Source organism: Quercus suber, unplaced genomic scaffold (assembly GCF_002906115.3).
Source record: "Quercus suber isolate HL8 unplaced genomic scaffold, Cork oak 2.0 scaffold_338, whole genome shotgun sequence".
NCBI lineage: Eukaryota > Viridiplantae > Streptophyta > Magnoliopsida > Fagales > Fagaceae > Quercus > Quercus suber.
Window position 1 is genome coordinate 597,836 of NW_027069790.1, and position 6,849 is coordinate 604,684.

A 6,849-nucleotide genomic window follows, 5' to 3' on the forward strand; every position below is an offset into this window, starting at 1 on the left:
TGTCTCATTCAATACTCCTAGACGAAAGTCTCACCCAAAAAAACACATTCAAGCTAGTATAGATGACATTTTCAATATCCCGATAATAATAAGGTTGAGAAGATTGAGTTGCTTCGTATGTTGCTGACCTTGTGGACCAAGCTTGACAGCTCGCATCGGCTTATTGTTGGAGAGGAGCTATGGGATGGAGGTACCCCCTTAGGGCAAAGAGGAAGGCAAAGGACTCTTCTGCTGCGACCCTACAAAAGCAGAAGAATTGTGACTCTCCAATGTTTGACTGATTGTTGAAGCAGGGATATGGGTGCCTGGATTAGGTGAAGATGGAGGGACGTAAGCCCTCAGCAATCTGCGTATCAAAGGAGAGAGATTGTGACCATCAAAAGCCTTTTGGGTGATTGTTAATGGAGGGACTTCATGTTGCTGTAGTGACCCTAACAAATGGTTTTTGTTCATAGTATTTTGTTCTTCTGCATGTAAGATTCTGCTGCTAGCCTCATGTGCATGGGTGCTCAAAAGAAACACTGTTGTGATTATTATCAGAAGCATCTTTGGATAGAAGCAGAGATGTTTATGAACAATTTGGTGAAGAACAAATGCCAATATATATCATTGGGCTGGTATGTAATGAGGAACACATGTAATCAAGTGAAAGATTTTAACCCCAAAACAAAAAACAAAATGATTGAGAAATGTGGAATAACTTGTTGTCGCTAAAAGGTGTCGACAATTCAATTTAGAAGCATGAACTTTTTCTGTGATTGGAGATAGCTAGTTTGAGCATAGGAGAACTACTTTTGGAACAGCGGGGGCCATGACACCCTCCCATTCTTAATTTATTTTTTAAAAGAAAATAAAGATATTTAGTAATTTAAAGTTTGAATTCACAAAATAATTATATTATAACCAAAAATAAAATGGTCAACTCGTGTGTGTATGTGTGTGTATATATATATATATATATGACCGCATCTAAAAACAAAAACCAAACAAACAAACAAACAAAAACAATTATTTTTAAGAAATCTTGAAAAACCTTTCCTCCAAGGTCCTTGTGCATTATATTGGTGACAACATGAGATTGACATATGCCCTAGAATGGCCACATATCGACCCAGTGTCTCATTCAATACTCCTAGACGAAAGTCTCACCCAAAAAAACACATTCAAGCTAGAATGGATGACATTTTCAATATCCCGATAATAATGAGGTTGAGAAGACTGAGTTGCTTCGTATGTTGCTGACCTTGTGGACCAAGCTTGAAAGCTCGCATTGGCTTATTGTTGGAGAGGAGCTATGGGATGGAGGTACCCCCTTAGGGCAAAGAGGAACGCAAAGGACTCTTCTGCTGCGACCCTACAAAAGCAGAAGCGTTGTGACTCGCCAAGGTTTGACTGATTGTTGAAGCAGGGATATGGGTGCCTGGATTAGGTGCAGATGGAGGGACGTAAGCCCTCAGCAATCTGCGTATCAAAGGAGCGAGATTGTGACCATCAAAAGCCTTTTGGGAGATTGTTAATGGAGGGACTTCATGTTGCTGTAGTGACCCTAACAAATGGTTTTTGTTCATAGCATTTTGTTCTTCTGCATGTAAGATTCTGCTGCTAGCCTCATGTGCATGGGAGCTCAAAGGAAACAGTAATGCGATGATTATTATTAGAAGCATCTTTAGATAGAAGTAGATATGTTTATGAACAATTTGATGAAAACTAATGCCCATATAAATCATTGAGTTGGTATGTAATGAGGAACACATGTAATCAAGTGAAATATTTTAACCCCCAAAAAAAAACAAAACAAAATGATTGAGAAATGTGAAATAACTTCTTGTCGCTAAAAGGTGTCGACAATTCTATGAATTACTTTTGGAACGGGGGGGGGGCCATGACACCATCCCATTCTCAATTTATTTTTTAAAAGAAAATAAAGATATTTAGTAATTTAAAGTTTGAATTCACAAAATAATTATATTATAAGTTATAACTAAAAATAAAATGATCAGCTTGTGTGTGTGTGTGTGTGTATGTGACTGCATCAAAAAAACAAAAACCAAACAAACAAAAACAATTACTTTTTAAGAATCTTGAAAAGCTTATTGATAAAAATAAAAAATTAAAAAAAAAAAAAAAATCTCTAGAAGGTTGAAACCAGAAAGACCTAAGTGTCATATATATAGTTGTCCCTTGTCACCTATTGCCAACTCACTCACAGCAGACCACCGACAATGAGATCTTCATGTTCTTGAGTAAAGAAAAATATTAAAAGTACTACTAATTTTATTATATAAATCTTATAAACTGGTATAATAATGAATGTGATTAGTAAGTTTATATTACCTAATAATTTTTTTTTTTGAGATGTATATTACCTAATATATTGAATTATTTTTTGGAAATTAGTAACATGTCAGTTTATAAGCTTTATGTAGTAAATTTTGTAATATCTCTAACATTGCTTTTAAGTCTTAAGTTAATTAAATACTCATGGCTAGAATCTAAACATTGGATATTGATATAGTAACACTCTTGAAACATTATATTTTTATGTTTAGTGTGCTCTTCTTGAAATCATCGTTTATTCTTTTTTCCTATTTTTTGTTATACTAACTGATGTTTTAGTAAAAACTATTTTATAAATGTAGTTTTTAGTGACTCATTTCAAAACAAATGTGTTGAAATAAATTATTGATTTTTTTCTGTAGTATTTGGTTCTCATTTATTAATTTAATTTTCAACCTTAGTACCTTTTATTAAAAATCTTAGTAATTATATTTGACTCCAAAGAAAATTCCAAGTTTCATCGCTAAGGATCCTCTTTATTCAACATAATTATTCATTTGTGTTGAGTCTATAGGACAAGATATCAAATGTAATCATTTTGTAAGAGTCTTAGTGAGTCTTGAGTTTGTTTGAAATCCAGTTCAAGTCCAAGGCAATAACAAGACTAAAGCACAAGGAGAAAACAAGTTTCTATATTCTTAATACCAACTCAATCAGTCAAGAATCACTAATCTCGATCAATCGGCCATCATCAAGCTAGGGTTTTGTAGTTTTCATGCCAAGGTATAAAAGTAACCCTAGGATTTCACTTTTGGAGAGTCATGTGGTGTATACAAGCAATAAGAGATTTCCAAACTCTCTTAAAGAATAAACTGGAGATCAAAGAATACATTTCTAAAGATCCCATAATTAAGGTGAAGTTGTCGCATCCAGTTAACAAAAAGTTGTTGGAATGAATTTTCAAGTAGGCATTTGAAGTCGTGAGTAAGGTGCTTTCTATTTAGGTAAAAGAGTCTATAGATTCAAAACTATGTGATCACGTTACATTGATTTGATGTAATTAACTAAGACTTGCACATCTACTTGATGTAATGGGGGTTTGGACGTTTGGACACCCCCCCCCCCCTTCTTTAATATCGTTAATTATTTTATAGATGGGAGTTCATATTTTACCCATCAACAAAATAATAAGATAATGTTAGGTTCGAAGACTTTAAATCTAAATGTATTAGAATTTTAATGTGTAATGTGTTGGCAAACTATGATCAAAACTTAGAGTCTAGGTTTAGGCTGCTCAACGTGTGTTTATTTGTAAAGTTGGAAACGAGTGAATTGCATGATTTATTGACTACATCTACAAGGCTCGATCAATTGAACCTCATGCAAAATAATTTTTGCAGATTTTTCCAACTCAGCCCAAGCCCAGTTTAACGTGTAGGATTTTATGTTTTACTCCAATTATAAAAGGAAAAACCCAAGCTACATTTTTTTGTTGTTGATGTGCTGTGTGTTGAATCTCTTGTGAGATCTAGAGGTGTTTACCTTTATACACACTTAGAGTTATCAAGATTCATGTCAAGAACTTGGGGATCGCTTCAGTTGCAACATAAAGAATTTAAAGAAAATCTGAAACCTTTAAGTGGAGTCTCAAAGTCACAAGTGGGAGTACTTGTGGTTGGCAATGGATCAAGGAAAGAAGTAATCCATGACTCAGAGTTGTCACATAGTCGTGGTAGTAAGTTTTCTACACGAGATAGCAATAGGATGTTAGTGGTCTAAGTCTTATTGTAAAATCTTCAATTATTTCATAGTGGATCTGTTTTACCTTAAGGATAACTAGGTTAAATCCTTCCCAAGTTTTTTAACGGTTTAATTTTCCTGGATTATCAAATCATGTATTATTTATATTTCTGCACCACTTACATGNTTCCTCACATGGGAGCTTCGTTAAAGCTGTCTGAATTCCATGGATCTTATCTCCATAAAGAACTCTTACCATTTAAAACTTGATGGGCATATATCTCAATTCAGCATCAAATGATTGAGATACTTAAGACAAATTAATTTCCACACCGAAAGGTTACCTGCCTGCCATCCCATGAGCAGAAAAGTTATTGGTCCCTCGTAGATGATAGGTGCAAAGTGCAATCAGTTCTTTTTCACCCAAAATAATGTTAATTATCTCTTTCGGTAGAGCTTTTTCATCTTAGCCTCTTCCTCAGATCAAGAGCTGTGTTCTTCTTTCTAATGGCATCCTAGCCTTTGTCCTGCTTGTTTGTTCTTAGTTTTCTTGCGTCAGTTGCTATCAGATGCTTTTGTTTTGCTCTGTTGCTTTCTTTGTGTCTTTCTTTGTTCGATTGAATGATCCAGTTCCCTGCCTTGTATGCTGTTTCAGTGTTTCACATGGAATTGTGGGGTTCTGGTTTTTTTCTGCTTTTGGTGTCATTAGGCCTTCCATGTGGGCCTCTCTGTTATCTTTTGCCATCTGTATTTGCTTTTCTTTTCGTTTTTGATCTGTTGTTGTCTTTGGCATTAAAGGGGCTTTTTGTATCTCTTCGATATTGGGCCGGGCTGAACTAGATGAGCATATGCCCACAGTCAAATCCACTAAATAACAAAGAGGACTTTCTTTTTCTTTTTTTTTTCTCTTTTTCAGAATCCGGATCAAATTCAGTAAATAAAAAAGAAGACTTTTCGTGGAAGGGGATGACTCTTTATCTTTAACTAGCTTTTAATTTTATGATATGCATAAATATATCTTTTTTTTTAAGAGAATGTTCATGGATATATTTAAATATATACAAAAAGATGCATAGTATCATTCTTATGTATATAATTTAAATACTATTGATAGTCATTTTTATATTTTATTAACTCTTTAAAAAGTCTTGTTCGAATATTATTAGGTATAAAATATAAATTGTCCATATTTTTTTTATTACTTCTTAATTTTTGATATTGTGAAGCACTTTTTCTTTTACAATTCATTTATTCTAGACTCTTTAGTTTTTGTACTCAATAATTCACTTGAATGAATATTTATGATGTAGTCTCACATATGATTCTAAAATTAATAAATAAAACTCTCTCTAAAAATAAATAATTAAAGACATATAACGCAAAATTGGACTTTAATTTGAAATTTTACTTGGACTTTTTCTAAGTTTTGCCTATGTGGGGCCTATGAGCCTGATAGCCTCGGCTCGTCATGAAACAGGCTCAAGGCCCAGGCCGAGGTGCATAGGCCATTTTTTGTTGTTAGGCTGAATTGGGGAAAGCCTCTTTTCCCAATCCACACCGAGGACCACCTCATCCTCGGCCTGACGAGGGGGATTTTAGGGAGAGACTAACCCCAAAGTAAGCTGTCATTCTCACATTTAATGCATTCAACTAACTCCCTCTGGCCGCATTAATGGGGAGGTAACCCCTTGGCAGGATAACGTTGATCAGAGTGAACCACTTGAATACCGATAAGGCCTCTGATGGGACGGACGGCCAGAAAAGAAGGCAAATAGATGATCAACAGATGGAAAGAGGGGATAGGAAGATGAAAACTATAAAAGAAAAGTTAGTGAAGTAAGAAGGAGGGAGGAAAAAAAGGGGGAGAACAATAAGGCCTCTTCGGCCACAGGCCGAGGAGCATCCCCCCATTGGAAAAGAAACTCTTAACATTTTTCTTCTTTATAAAAAAGTTCATGCTTGGTGATCGACGGCCAGCACCTAAACCTTTCACCCCACTCTCTATAAATGTATTGTTTGGGCTTATTAGGCTGAAAAACCCGTCACTCAGGGTCAATCCAGATTGAGTCCCTACAATTGGCGCCGTCTGTGGGAAGGATTAGGGTGCTGGCCGGCGCACCGGGCAAAGTGTTCTAAGTTCCAAGTTCCAAGTCTTCCATTTCTTAGATTCTTGTTGCTGTATCTTCTGTTAAAAAAAAAAAAAATATCGATGATAGATTATTGAGTTGAAATATATTTAAAAAATAAAAATTTTGTATCTTTTGTGTGTGTATACTATTTTGATAACATCAAGTAGATACTTATTTTTATGCAATGATGTAGTTTTTATTCTTTTGAATTTACATACGTTTCGAATGATGAGATTTAAAAATAAAAAATAAAAAATAAAAAATAAAAAAAAACGAAAGATCTCGATATTATTATTATTTCATGAAAAGAAAGGTTACAGATTACAATCAAAGGCTCAGGTAGACCTATTTTACAAGAAAATTTACGAGCTAATAGCCATCTGCTATTCCTACAATCAGAGGCCCAGGTGGGGCCACCCTAAGGAGAATCTAGCCGGAGGGAAGTGTCAACTCGTGCTTTTATTTGGCACCAAGAGAATGGGAGAACTTGACACGCGGTGGAGGAGGTGAAGGACAATCATGCTCTCAGGCCCCCAACCACTCCCTCCTCGGCTAGGCGAAGCTGGAACAAAGAGAGGAACAGATGCAGGGGCTCCGGGATGCCCTCCCCCATGATGTTCCCTCGATTCTCTCCGTTCCTCTCAAGTGTTGGCCGTTGGAGACGGCAACACTCGAGCACCGCCCATGAGGTGAATTCGCACGT